A 14757-nucleotide genomic window follows, 5' to 3' on the forward strand; every position below is an offset into this window, starting at 1 on the left:
CCCAAGGGCATCACAGGCAGATCAAGTAGGTGAAAGGCTCATGGGCCTTTATAATGAAAGTGCCTGTCCTTGATCTCTGGGACATAGGGTGTGAGACCCAGAAGGCTGAGATGTAATTTATCCCCCACTGTGCCTGTCCCAGGGCCTTAACCGTGCTGGTCACTTAATTCCTGATTTTCTGAGTGTGCAGATGGAAGCTAGCCCGCAGGCGTGCCGGCAGAAGGGAAGGGAATCTCCATAGAAGGACAGGGGGCAGAAAGAATGGTTTTTCGATTTTAGGCCACTGTGAAATGCTTGGGGGGGTAGAGGTCAGCGCATTTTGATCTCTGAGGAGATGAAACATCCTGAGTTGGCAGGAGAGGAGGCACCCCAGGAAAGCGCAGTTAACCTCTGAGTCTGCAAAGGACTTTTCCAGAATGTGTGAGGGTACCGAGTGCAGAAGTTGTGTCTCCTTCAAATCCCATTAGTGGGGAAGGAGAAGATTTTCACAGCCACCTTTTTAAAAAGTGAATGGTCAAAAACAGGATTTTTCTTTCCTTCTGCCCTCCCCTGGCCCCCTGCCTCCCCCTACCCCGCCCCCGTGGGGACTGAGGGAGGGGCCCTGAGCCGCTGCATTCAGAATAATGACACCAGAGCAATAATGAGACCTTTCTGAAGGACTCATTTGTCTGCAGAAAGGGGAAGTCATCAGGTATCCATTGTGAGAAGAATCGCCTTCTCTTAACAATGGCTCTGATGAAGTTGCTAGAAGGTTCTTATCAGGAAGAAAAGACTCCCAGCCCCAGGAGAAGGGGAGAGGGGAAAAATGAAAGGCTACAAAACCCCCAAATCACCCTCAGGCTCAGTGCAGTGGAGAGGGTGAGGGGAGGCACACTTCTTGAATGCCAAGTGACATTGGCTGGTCAGTCCAAGTGAGCCTCTAAAGAGAGATAGTAACAAAGATGAGAGGGGGCCAGCTTTCCTGCAGGCAGGTGTTTAGCAGGGAGTGTGGGGTTGACTGCACTGAAACTGTGCAATCCTGCATTTCTCATGCTGCAGGAAATAGCTAGAGGTCATCACAACTTATCCTTTGGCCTCTGCCTAGGGATTTTCTAGATCCGGGTCACAGGGCCACCCTTCTTTAGCTGGATTCTGGGAAGGAAGAGGAAATTCACAGCCAGCAGAGAGTCTTGACGAGACTCTAAGCCCATTTTTTCTGGGTTACAGGCACTCGATTCAGAAACAATAGATTTTCTGGGTGCTTTGAGAAGGGAGAAGAGAATTGGAATTAATTTTGCACCTGTTGACTTTTGTTAGGGGCTTTACTGATTTGTCTCAATTAATCCTCATCACCTCCCAAGACAGGTGACTCTGATCAAATTCCAATCATACTGCCTTCTGTTCAAAATGCTTCATCGGCTCTTTTTATTAAAACTGAGTGAAGCTTTGGCCTTCCTCCACACCCAGAATGGAAAGCGTCGACCATGGGGCCACCACCCTCCTCTCCTGCCTTTCCTCCCACTACTTATGCATATATATCTCTTGCTTTAGTGCTAGGCCACGTTGACTCCTGGATGTTTCCCAGTCAAGACATCTGTGCTCCACTTCCCTGCCTTGCTCGATGCTGTTCCCTCCACCTGGAATGTTCTCTTGACATCCTCTCCTGCTCCATTCACTTGTATCTTTCAAAGTCATGTGAATTTTCCTCATCCATGAAATCTTTATCAAAATGGAGGTAACTTCTCCCTCTCTGGAACTCCCAGAGCAGTTCTCTTCTCTCTTATAAGATTTCTCCTATGGGAACCTTTTATTGTTATTTATGGTCTTATCAAGCACCCACTATTGACCCATGAGTTCTTCAAAGGCAGGGACTGTGTCCTGCCTATTATCTCTTTATCTTCTAGCGACTGGCAATTAGTAGGTGATCATTAAATAGTGATGGAACCGGATTTTCATTAGCATTTGGATCTCTATTTTGAAGTAGCATGAACTTGGTCTTGCCATTTCTAGGTTGATTTGGGAAGCAAATTCATGGGAAACATCTGGATCTGCAGAAGCAGCATTCAAGTGCTAGATGGGACGTCACGTGGAAGAGCTGTTCCTGACTGGCATCCTTATTAGGGACGGGTTGCTTAAATGGATTTGGATTTTGGCTCCTTTTACCTCTTTTCCTTCTCCTCTGAAGACGGTGGGACAGAACAACACAAAGTGGAATTTATTTCACACTTAGCATGTGCCTAACGCTTGTTAACCACCTTACATCGTTAGCTGGTTTCATCTTTGTAAGGATCCTTTGAAGGAGACATTATTCTCATTGTGTAGTTGAATAAACAAAGGTGTAACAAAGTTAAATAAGTTGCTTAAGGTCAAATAGCTAGCAAAGACCGAAACAGGACTCCCAACTGGTGTACTTGCCCACTCTTCTGTGCTGCCTTCTGGGCTCAATCCAGAGGATATTCTGAAGAGGAATAGCCAAGGAACACATGGATCCTTTTAATTTCTGTAAGGTTTTTGTACATAGTTCTGCATTCTTTAAGAGTTCACAACAAATTTTGGTTTCCTACTGTCATGTGAGAATATTCTGGACACCAGGGCTGCAGGCTTGCCCTTCTTTGTTAAAAATGAAATTTCCAAAAGTCCCTTAAGGATAGACTAGATGGATAACAGGAGGTAGCAGTGGGTCCTGTACCCGTGGACCCTCATAATACCTGAGGCTATCTTAGTGATCATCACATCTGGGAGCCGCTGGTCAGGCAGAAAGAATATAGCTGTTAAGGCCAGAAATCTATGGTTCAAAGGCCATCTCTGCCACTGACCAGTCAAGTGAAATTTAAGAAAGTTATGTTGTTACAGAACCTGGACTTGATCACCTGATGGAAGAACCAAGCGGCTCTCGGAGATCTTGGAGGATAGGAGGTTTATTTAATGCTGGCGGGCTCAGAGGAGAGTGGTCTCCAAAGGTCTGAGCCCCGAGCACAAACAAAGGGGGCAATTTATACACGTCTACTTCCGCATACTGGGCACTCTTGGCACGTGCGCAAAGTGGGGCAGGGAGAGGAACCCAGACTGGGACTCTCTGTCTTGGTTGGCCCTCTTAGGACACAGATTTTCCTTATCATTCCCCCCTTTGATGCCCCTTTAAACACCTAGTTTAGAGGGCATCGTCTTCATCTTCTAAGGGGCGATAGTGAGTAAGGAGTAACTGGAGACTGATTCTAGCAATTTGAGCAGTGATAAACCTAGTAAGGGCATTAAGAATACAAGGACCAAATGCTACTATGAGGAGAAGCAATAGGAGGGGGCCGACGAGGGGGGTGAACCAAGGGAACCACTGTGAGAGGGTATCCCACCAAGTTGTCCACGGGAGTGTTTCCCATCGGTGAGGTACTCGTTCCTGTAATTGGGTCAGAGTTTCTTGGACCACCCCTGACTCATTAGCGTAGAAACAACATTCCTCCTGTAAGAAGCAGCAGAGCCCCCCTTGCACGGCCTTGAGCGAGTCGATCCCGCGCCTGTTTTGGAGGACCACTGAGGCCAGTGAATCGAGTTGGCGCTGTAGGGCCAGGGCCGACTGAGTGAGGGTGGAAAAATCTGCCGTGAGTTGTTGAGTTAACCCCTGGTACTGAGCCTGAGACATCCCGACGCCAGTGGTGCCGAGGGCAACACGTGATGCGGCCGGCAGGCTCACGATAAGAGGGATGGCCGCGGGGGAGCGTCGAGGGTAGCTAGGAGGTCTCCATATGAGTGGGGCGTCGCTCCCGGGAAGGACTGAAAGATCGGGTAAGAGACTGACAAGTGTGCATGATTGATAGCGTGGGGTGATGCAGGTGTATACACCTTGATCACAAGCCAGAAAAGTGTTAGGCGCACAGACACAACCGTGGCCCGTGATGGGAGAGGAAGAGTTGTCATACAGCGGTACTGGAGCCAGAAAGGGATAGTATGAGGTCCCCGGTGCCGAGGTGGGAGGTGACACGGTGGACTGGTTGAGGATGACACCTAGGTATTGGACGGGACCGGGCTTCATACAGATCCAGCAGTCAGACGCTAGGGGTGGATTTGAGTGGTTAAGCACTTGGTGGGAGGCGTTAATCATACCTAACAGTTGCGCTATAGATGCTTGCTGCGTGTGGATGGGGGACCCAGGGATGCGCCAGGGCGAGTTATTTTCTCTCTGACTCTGGGAGTTGACTGTAAAGCTTGGAGTAAACATGGACTTAATCATAAATTTGGTCATGGGGTTGGTCTCCATAGGGTGATATTGGCCCAACAGGAGAATGACTCCTGTAGCCCATGATGTGGCACTGGGTTCTAAGACTGAGCGGGTGAGCGGTATATAGCGATTGTTAGAGCAAGAGGATGGGGTGGCGTTGCATAATAAGGAAATCTGGATGTCACTGCGCTGTTTGAGGTGCCACCACCTGGTGGACCATTGTTCCATTCCCGGCCAAGTCGCCACCCATGACTCATCCCCAGGCTTGCGAGCAGAACTGAGGGCAGGTGTTTGGCTGTTGAGGTGTAGGGCCCCCACAGATGTAGATATCTACCAGCCGGTAACCTGAGTGAGGGCCATGGTAGGAACACTGTCTATGAGGTTCCCAGGAGGTATCAAGAAGCTGGCATCCATCAAAATGGAGGTCAACCTTTGGTGTGTGCCCATCCCAGGTGGAAGAAGTCAGTGGGGGCTCTGGTGCAGGATTGAGGGGGATAAGCTGGAAAGCCCATTTGCCAGTAATGGTGATACAAGCGTTTGCCCCCCTTGCCTGGCCAGGCAAGCTAGAGGCAGTGAGGAAGAACAGCACACCAGGTAGCAGAAAACTGGGACTGACTGGGGGCCAGGAAAACCACGGTGAAATGCACTCCGGAGTAGACAGCAGAGGGCCAGTGAAAGTGGGATCTATGACCTTAAGTAGAGGGAACCATCGTGGCTAACCTGTCAGCAGATGAAACCCGTGGACAAGTAAGTGCAGTAATACACCCTAGGGACACCCAGTAAGCAATGACAATAGTAAGCCTCTGGGGGAAAGTCCAGTCAGGAGGGGCAATAGTGTAGAGTCTGACTCCCAGGATGAGGGAAATCACGCCAATGAGAGCCAGGGACCACGGTGAGCAGGTGTCCATCAGTCGGTGGCGTCTCATCAAAGGTGAAGCTGGAGCGGGTTCATGAAGTCTGGCTGGACTCTCCACTGGTGCGACTCCTCATCCGAATGATGAGCTTTCTTCACTCTTGAGTGGTGGACCCATGGGGTGACACCTGAGACCTTGAGGGCAGTAGGGGTGGTTAGAACAACAGTGCGGTGCCCTCTCCACTGTGGTTTGAGGGGGTCTTTCTTCCAATCTTTGACCCAAACCGAGTCTCCTGTCTGGAAAGAGTGTACCTGAGACCCTAAGGAGATTGGGGCCTTCTCGAAGGTGTACCTTTATAATTTATTTGGGGTGGCCCCCAGGGCATGAAGCTGCTCCTTTATCCCTTTATCTCCAACCTGATGCAAGTTTCCTGGAAGGCTTCCCAAGCACGGGGGAGGCTGTCCATATATTAATTCGAATGGGGAAAAACCTGATGTCCCGGGCATGCAGCAAGCACGCAGAAGAGCTAGGGGTAGCAGATCCGGCCATGGGAGGTTAGTCTCCTGACAAAACTTTGCAAAGGTTCCCTTGAGGGTGCGATTCATTTGCTCTACTTTCCCTGAACTTTGGGGCCGGTAAGCGGTGTGGAGTCTCCAGGTGATGTTGAGAGATTTGGTCAAGACCCGTACAATGTCCGCCACAAATGCGGGTCCATTGTCACCGTGGATTGTTAATGGCATGCCAAACCGGGACACGATCTCCCACAAGAGGACTTTAGCTACTTCCCAGCTTTGCTCCGTCCTGGTCAGAAAGGCTTCGACCCACCCAGAATATGTGCATACTATTACTAGGAGATATCTGAACGCCCTGCTCGGCTGCACATCTGTGAAGTCTACCTCTAGATCTTCGAAGGGGGCTGCTCCCATCCTCTGGACACTTGGTGGGGGCCATAGGGCAGACTGAGCATTATTTTTAGCACATGTTATGCATCGTTCACTCATTGCTCGGCATAGTGCCGGCAGCTGACTGATGTAGTAAAGCTTCTTGAGAAGGGCCTCTAATGCAGTTTTCCCAGATGAGTGAGTTGTTTGTATTCCTGGACCAGATGCCCTCCAGTTACTGTTGGAACAAAGATGCGCCCATCTGGCATCATCCACCATCCCTTTTCAGTCAGGACAGCTCCCTCTGCCATGGCCCATTCCTTTTCCTTTTTACTGTAACTGGGCAGAGGGACATCTTTCAGGGGTGTCAGGGCCATGGTGAGGGAAGGGGCTCTGTCCATGTCCTCACTGGTTGCGATCTTGGCTGCCTCATCTGCCAGACGATTTCCCCACACTATGGGGTCGCCTCCTTTCTGGTGTCCCTTACAGTGCAGGATTGTTACTTCCTTTGGAAGCCAGATGGCTTTGAGGAGTCTCAGTATCTCCTCCTTGTTCTTGATAGTTTTTCCTGCAGTGGATAGGAGGCCCCTTTCCTTGTAGATGGCCCCATGTATATGTACAGTAGCGAAGGCATACCGAGAGTCAGTATAGATGTTGACTCGCTTGCCTTCACCGAGGGTGAGGGCTCGGACTAAGGCATATAATTCAGCCCGTTGAACTGACTATCCAGCTGGTAATGCCTTAGCTTCTAGGACTTCAGTGGTTGTGGTTACGGCATAACCCGCTTTCCGGGCACCCTCCCGTAGGTAACTGCTGCCATCGCTGAACAGTGTGAGCTCTGGATTCTTTATGGCTTGATCCCGCAGATCTGGACGGCTCACGTAGACCTCATCAGCTACCTCAGAACAGTCATGGTCTGGTTCCCCCTCTTCCGTGGGGAGAAAAGTTGTTGGATTTAGTGTCCTTACTGTTTCGAGGGTAACCCACAGGTTTTCGCAGAGGAGCCCTTGGTATTGTGCTAGCCGAGAGTTAGAAAGGAAGCGGTGTCCCTGTGCGTTCATGAGGGACACAACTGCATGAGGGACCTTGACATTAAGTTCTTGCCCCAGGGTAAGTTTGTCCGCCTCCTTGATGAGTAGGACTGTGGCTGCCAGCGCCCTGAGGCACGGTGGCTATCCCGCTGCCACAGAGTCCAGCTTCTTTGACAGGTAAGCAACTGGCCATTGCCAGGGCCCAACAGTCTGGGTGAGTACCCCAAGCGCTACTTTTTCCTTTTCATGCACAAAGAGATTGAAGGGTTTTTCTACATCTGGTAGGCCCAGGGCTGGAGCCTGCCCCAGTGCGATCTTTATCTCTATGAAAGTGGCTTCTGCTTTCTCAGTCCAGGTAGGGGGTTCTCAATCTAAGAGATCATAAAGGGGTCTTGCTATTGCCGAGAACCCAAGGATCCAGATGCAGCAGAATCCTGAGGCCCTCAGGAATTCTCATAGGCCCCTTTTTGTCTGGGGCTGTGGCAGGGAGATGATGACCCTCTTCCTCTCTGGCCCTCATTCTCTTTTCCTTTGGGTGAGGAGAAAACCAAGGTATCGGACCTGCTGTTGGCAGATTTGTGCCTTCTTCCATGAGGCTTGTTATCCCGAGTCTGACAGGAGCTGTAGGAGGGCCTTTGTGCCTTTTGTGCAGTCTTCTTGTGTGTCACTGGCGAGGAGGAGGTCATCTACATACTGGAGGAGGGTGCATCGTGTGGCCTCTCTTGGGAAGCTGGTGAGGTACGCGACCAGTGCTTCCCCAAAGAGGGTTGAGAGTTTTTAAACCTCTGCGGGAGGCGCGTCCAAGTCAGTTGCATCTGGCGCCCTGTATCAGGTTCAGACCATTCAAAGGCAAATAGCGGCTGGCCCTGGGGAGCTAAGCGGAGGCAGAAGAAGGCATCCTTCAGATCTAGGCAAGTGAACCATCTAGCCGACCCTGGGATTTGGCCGAGGAGGGCGTATGGATTCGGGACCACTGGGTGCAGAGATGGTCACCTTGTTGATGGCCCACAGGTCTTGAACTGGTCAGTATCCCCCTCCTGGCTTCTTGACTGGCAGGAGTGGGGTATTCCAGGCTGACTGGCACTCGGCTAGAATACCTGCTTCTTTGAGTTTGGTCAGATGTTCTTGGATGCCGATCTTAGCTTCTTGTGGGAGGGGGTATTGCCTTTGCCTCTGAGGTTAGGCTCCTGGGATCAGTTCAACAATGATAGGGGCCTGATTCCAGGCTAGTCCAGGTGGGTGGTTTTCAGCCCATACTGAAGGGAAGGCGAGTCTGAACTCCGGCGGGCTGCTTGGTTGGGCCTGGGCGCAGAATAGCCTCCATTCTTCTTCCCTTGGCATGGTAATTGCTAGCACCAGAGACCCTGTCTCCTCTTGCCTTGGGTTCAGTTGGAGGCTAGTGTGTCCGGTGGGCTCAAAAGTTATCTGAGCCCTAAGCTTGGAGAGTATGTCTCGGCCCAGGAGAGGAATGGGGCAATCGGACAGATAAAGGAATTCATGTCAGACCCTGTGGCCCCTGAGTTCACACTGGCGAGCCTGGCAAAAGGGCTGTTGTATCACCCACATCCCAGTGGCCCCGAGGATGGTTGCAGTCCTTTTGCTGAAAGGTGTCACTGGGGAGGTGACAACAGAGTGCTTGGCCCCAGTATCAACCATAAAAGTCACTGGTTGGCCCCCCACCTTCCTTTTGACCATGGGCTCATGGGAGCCAAGGAAGAAAGAGCCCAGTCCCCCTCAGTCTGAGTCCATTCTCGCAAGGCCTATGAGGTCCTCCTCTTGGGGTTTTCCTTGTAGCGGCTGGGCTTCTGAGCCTTTCCCCGGTTGGGACATTCGTTTTTCCAATGCCCTTTCTCTTTATAGTAGCACATTGATCCCTTGCCAAGGGCTTCTCAGCTTACCCCCTTTCGGTGGTTGGGGTCTCCCCATCTTTGTGTTGTCCTTTTCTTTCAGGGTGGCAGCAAGGAGGCTGACTTTTTCATCTTTTTGTCGGCTTCCCATTCGGCTGCGACTTCCCTGTTCATGTAGACCTTATTGGCAGTCTCTATTAGTTGGGTGATGTTCATTCCGGCAAAACCCTCTAGTTTCTGAAGTTTTTTTCTGATGTCTGGGGCGGCCTGAGCCACGAAGGCGGTGTTTACCATCTGTTGGCTTTCCCGTGCCTCGGGGTCAAATGGAGTGTATATTCTGTAGGCTTCACATAGTCTTTCGTAGTAGTCCCCGGGGGACTCCCCTGGTTGTTGAGTGACCGAGGATACCTTAGTCATGTTCATGGGTTTCTTAGCTCCTGCCCGCATTCCCTGGAGGAGGGCCTCCTGGTACCAGTGGATGTGGGCCTGTCCCTCGGTTGTGGTGAAGTCCCATGCTGGGCAATCTTCGGGTATGGTCGTATTAGCCCAAGCAGCAGGGTTGATGACTCCCGCTGGCGCGTGCTCTTCCAGGTACTGCCGTGCACCTTTCATTGTTCTCCTCCTTTCCTCTGTGTTAAACTGGGTGCGGAGTAACTGTTGGCAGTCTTCCCAGGTTGGCCGATGAGTCTGGAAGAGGGATTCTATGAGGTCTACCATGGCCTGTGGTCTCTCAGAGTAGGATGGGGTGTTATATTTCCAGTTGAGGAGGTCGGTGGTGGAGAAGGGCTGATAATACATCATGGAACAGCTGGGTTGGACCGTCCTGTCCTCATCGTGCCTCTCGGGTTCCCGTGTCTCTCGTACTGGCATTTGGAGGGCGCTTGTGTCTGGCCTGGGGTGCAGCCTGGCTGCTGGTCCTGGAGAAAGTGGATCTTTTGGGCCTGGGGGCTCCGGTGGATCCTCTGGGCCTGGGGGCACCAGTGAAACCAATGGCGGTGGAGGGTCTGGAGCTGAAGGGCCAGGTGTAGGCAGTCTTGGGGGTATGTACGGTGGAGCAGGGTCGGTTCATCCTCGGGATCTCCGGCTAGGATTTGTGGAGACTGGGGCTTTCGCTGATTTTCTTTACGTCACTTGGATGAGGCGATTAAGACCCTGGCCTGTCCCTGCCTATTGCAAGCGAATCGCATCCAGGGGGGAAGGGTCTGAGCAATTCCTAGCCAGGAGTCAATGTACGGAAACTGGTCAGGGTGTCCTGGTTCTCCTGTTATGACTCGCATACTCGACGAATCATTGGGACATCCAATGTCCCTTCTGAAGGCCACCCGACATCAAAGGTGGGCCATTCCAATTCACATAGGGTTCTCAACTTGCCAGGGTTCATCCTGACTCCATAGACCCGTTCCTGAAATTTTTGATCATGGTCTCTAGAACTGTAGGTTTATTCTGCCCTGACCCCATGGTGATGTCCCCATGTGCGGTGGCGCAGAGACAGACAAAAGGGGGGGTGCCTCCTGAGGTGCAGAGACCAATCAGATGCCAGGCTGGCCATGTCCCGAAGGAGCTTAGGTGAGGCTTAGCCGTAGTGGTCTCAGCGTTGTGACTTACGATCAGAAACTATTCCGATGCCGCCATAGACTGTATGCTGTTCACCACGGAATCGCAGACGGGCCCACTCAGACTCTGTAGACTTCTAGGGACCTTAAGGGTGCCCGCCACCTGTGGAGTCACAGAATCAGTCTGCTTGAGCAAGCCAGGTCGGACTGCACATTCACACTCCAGAAGTTATTACATTTGCTCCCTGGGAATCCCTACCTGTGAGACCTCTAAGAGGTCTCCGGGAGGTGATCAGGCTCCCCTTCCACCCCGATGGATGGGCCTATCTGGGTCCGGGGGCCCCAGGCCTTACCATAATCCGACGTCGGAACCAGGTCCTCACCTGCCACGTCTCCTCGAGTCCGGTGGGAACAGCGGAGCGGGGCCGGCCCAAGGCGACCGGGGTGGGAGACTGCCGAAACAGGGCACGCCTTCTCCGTTATGATCTCTCCTTCTGTCACCGCCCCGCCGTTGCCCCCAAACTGGTGGCAACAATGGGCCAGTGTGGTTGGGTTTCCTGGTCAGGGAACGAAATGTTACAGAACCTGGACTGGATCGCCCGACAAAAGAGCCAAGTGGCACTCGGAGAGCTTGGAGGATAGGAGGTTCATTTAACACCGGCGGGCTCAGAGGAGAGTGGTCTCCAAAGGTCTGAGCCCCGAGCACAAACAAAGGGGGCAATTTATACACTTCTACTTCCGCATACCTGGCACTTTTGGCGTGTGCGGGAATTGGGGCAGGGAGAGGAACCCGGATTTGTGCGCGTGCGTGAAGCAGAGCCTGGAGAAGAACCCAGAAGAGCCCCGGGGTGAGGACTGGGACTCTCTCGAGGATTCGTTTGGCCATCCTAGGACACAGATTTTCCTTATCAATGTAACCTTTGCAGGCTCAGTATTCTCATCTGTAGAATGGAGAGCATAATAACCCCTGGATTGTTTGTTGTAAGGATCGAAAGAAAAGACTAAATGTGATTAAATGACCATGGAAAAGTTGAAATTGCCACCATGATGGTTGAGCCACAATTAACTAGAGCACCCTTTAAACATGTCTTTTAGATGTGTTCTCTTATCCTTCCTGAAAGTGACCAGATCCATGTGATACAATGTTTTATTTTAATGCCTTTCTGCTTCAGTGCAGGAAGCTTGCCCAGCTCAATCCTAAACTCAATGAGCACCCATTCAGAGCGCTCCTGTGCACATGTCTCTCTGCCTGCCTTGCTCCTCAGACATGATCTATGGAAGGATCTTGTCAGGATGGCACTTGGACAAGAGGGTCCAGCAGGAGAAGCAACAATGTACCCATTTTTAAAGATACCAAATTGTGTAGTGCTCACTTTTGCAGCACATATATTAAAATTGGAATGATACAGAGAACACTAGCCCAGCCCAGGTAGGGATGACACATAAATTCACGAAGCATATAAAGAATACCAAAATGTTTAATAACTTGCCCGAGACCATGTGGTTAGTTAGTAGCAGAACTTGGAATCAGATCCCCAGACTCTTCTCACTACACCAGGAAACAGCAACTTAGAAGAGAACTTGTCCTGGCCCAGGGAGGAGGTGACAGTCCAGAGGTAGATGAGATTAGTTTTTCTCTTCGCCTCTAATTTCCTTTGATTTCCATAGCCTGGTTACATGCTAATGGCTTGGCAGAAACTTCAAAATTAAACTTCTGAGAGCAATCACTGTTACTGGACCTCTAGGCAATTATAGTAGCTGTCAAAGGTTTTAAAGCCAACATCCAGCCTGACCCTTTCCAAATGACTCAAAAGTGGCATTTTAATGAGAAACGGAAGCAGAAAAAGGTGTTTTTAGTTTTTTTTTAAATAAAAGGTTTTTTTTCTTTCTTTCTTCTTTTTTTTTTTAAATGGACAAACTGGCACTGAATTTTACTGCCTATCCAAAGGGTAGGGTGGGATTGTGAGACTGGGGAGAAGAGCCCAGGGCTGTTGACTTTTGTTTGTAACGGTCTCTCCCACTGAAGCCTATTATGAGAAGCCCCACAGAGGGGTGTCGAAGGATTAGTTCCCAGTTTGGCTTTATGCACATGACTACATTTGGGATAACTGAATTACCAGCGCTGGTCAATCTGCATTTTCTTCTTTATCTCTGGGTCTGGTTGAGGCTAACCTACTAGGTGCCAAGATTGAGCTACTTTTAAAAATCTATCATCTATCTATCTATCTATCTATCTATCTATCTATCTATCTATCTATATCTTCCAGCTTTATTGAGATGTAACTGACATGTAACATTGTGTAAGTTTAAGCTGTACAAGGTGATGATGCAATACATGTATATGTCTGCAAATTATTAACCACAGTAAAGTTAGTTAACACTTCCACCACCTGGCATAATTACCATTTTTTTTTTTGTAGTAAGAACATTTAAGATCTACTCTCTTAGCAACTTTCAAGTAGTCTATAATGGGGTACTGTTAACTGTCACCACCATGCTATACATTAGATGCCCAGAATTGATTCATTTTATAGCAATTAGCGTAACTTAAATTATTTTTGTCCTACTTTTTTTAAAGACAAAATTCACACACTATAAATGCACCCCTTTAAGGTATACAATTCAGTAGGTTTTAGTACAACCAACATCACTAATTCCAGAATATTTTCATCACTCCACAAAGAAACCTGTACCCATTAGCAGTCACGTCCCATTCCCCCTTCCTCAGGGGCCAGGGTGAGCTGGGGAGGCCTGGGGTTATGGGAGCCTGTAGGGAGCATCGAGGACTGTGGGAGTCAGCCTGGGGCAAGCTGGATCTGGGGTCCTCGATGAAGTCAGGCACTCACTTCACTCTCCTTTCATGGGGCAGGTGTTTCTCTTCACTGGGCTACCTGGGCTTGGGAGAAGGGATGGCAGTAATGTAAATTTATCTTTCTTACCTCCTCAATGTGTCCTTTATTTCTATGCTTCACCCAGATGCTATGATCCCTCACCTGGAAACTGCAGATCTTGTGAAGGTATTTTCCTGTGCAGATAGGTATTCAAATTAATGTTTCTGGGGGAGAAGCAAGTGTTAGAAATTCTATGCTGCTGCTGTTTTGCTGGTGTCATTCCCCCTTGTTGTAGTCTTGATTTTATTTTCCTAATGAATCATGGTGTTGAGCACTTTTTTTTTTTTAAGAGAGAGAGAGTGCACGCGGGGCCAGCAGTGGGGGGGGGGCGGGGGCACGGCAGAGGGAGAGGGAGAGAGAGAATCCTAAGCAGGCTCCACACCCAGTGTTGAGCCCTATGTGAAGATCCATGTCATGACCCTGAGATCATGACCTGAGCAGAAATCAAAAGTCTGATGCTTAACCGACTGAGCCACCCAGACAAGCCACATGGTGTTGAGCACTTTAAAGTGCATATTGGTTATCTGTGTATCTGTGGAGAAATGTCTATTTAGATCCTTTACTCATTTTAATATTGGATTATTTACCTTTTGTTGTTGAGTTTTAAGACTTCTCTCTATATATCTGGATACAAATCCTAGATACATGATTTAGGAATACTTCCTTTCAATTTGTGGGATGTCTTTTCACTTTCTTGATAGTTTTTGAAACATGAAAGTTTAAAATTTTAATGCAATCCTATATACTTATTTCTAAAATTTTGTTGCTTATGTTTTGGTGTCCTATTTCAGAAACCACTGCTTAATCCAAGGTCATGAATGTTTATGCCTATGTTTTTCTCTAAGACTTTTATAATTTTAGCTTTTAACTTTAGGTCTTGATCCTTTTTGAATTAATTGTTGTCTGTGGTGTGAGGTAAAGGTCTTACTTCATTCATGTGAAGGTAGGGGTCTAACTTTTGCATGTGAATATCCAGTTGTCTCAGCACTATTTGTTAAAAGGACTATTTTTTTTTTAAGATTTTTTAAATTTATTCATTTGAATAAATGAATACATAAATGCACAGAGATACAGAGAGAGAAAGAGTGCACAAGCAGGGGGAGGAGCAGAGGGAGGGGGAGAAGCAGGCTCCCGCAGGGCAGGGAGCCCGATGTGGGGCTCGATCCCAGGACCCCGGGATCATGACCTGAGCCAAAGGCAGACGCTTAACCATCTGAGCCACCCAGGTGCCCCTGTTTTTTTTTTTTCTTACTCAGTCACCAGAACAGCCTTGTCAAAAGTCTGTTTACTATAAATTTAAGGTTTTGCTTCCGAACTGCCAATTTTATTCCATTGTTCTCCATGTAACAGTTATAGCAGTACCACATTTGTCTTGATTAGTGTAACTTTGTCTTGTTCTATAGTTTTGTTTGTAGTTTTGAAACCAGAAAGTGTGAGTCCCTCACCTTTGTTTTTCTTTTTCAAGATTGTTTTGCTTATTCTAAGTCTCTTGAAAAATTTTGGGACTT

General features: G+C 49.2%; 1 non-coding gene across 1 annotated transcript; it reads left to right on the top strand.

Moving 5' to 3' along the window:
- Positions 1 to 11723: 11723 nt before the first annotated feature.
- On the top strand, positions 11724 to 11828 carry LOC118522997 (U6 spliceosomal RNA). The gene has a single exon (XR_004910880.1). It is a non-coding gene; the product is annotated as a U6 spliceosomal RNA (small nuclear RNA).
- The last annotated feature ends 2929 nt before the right edge of the window (positions 11829 to 14757 follow it).

This window comes from Halichoerus grypus, chromosome 7 (genome assembly GCF_964656455.1).
Source record: "Halichoerus grypus chromosome 7, mHalGry1.hap1.1, whole genome shotgun sequence".
NCBI classification, from domain to species: Eukaryota; Metazoa; Chordata; class Mammalia; order Carnivora; family Phocidae; genus Halichoerus; species Halichoerus grypus.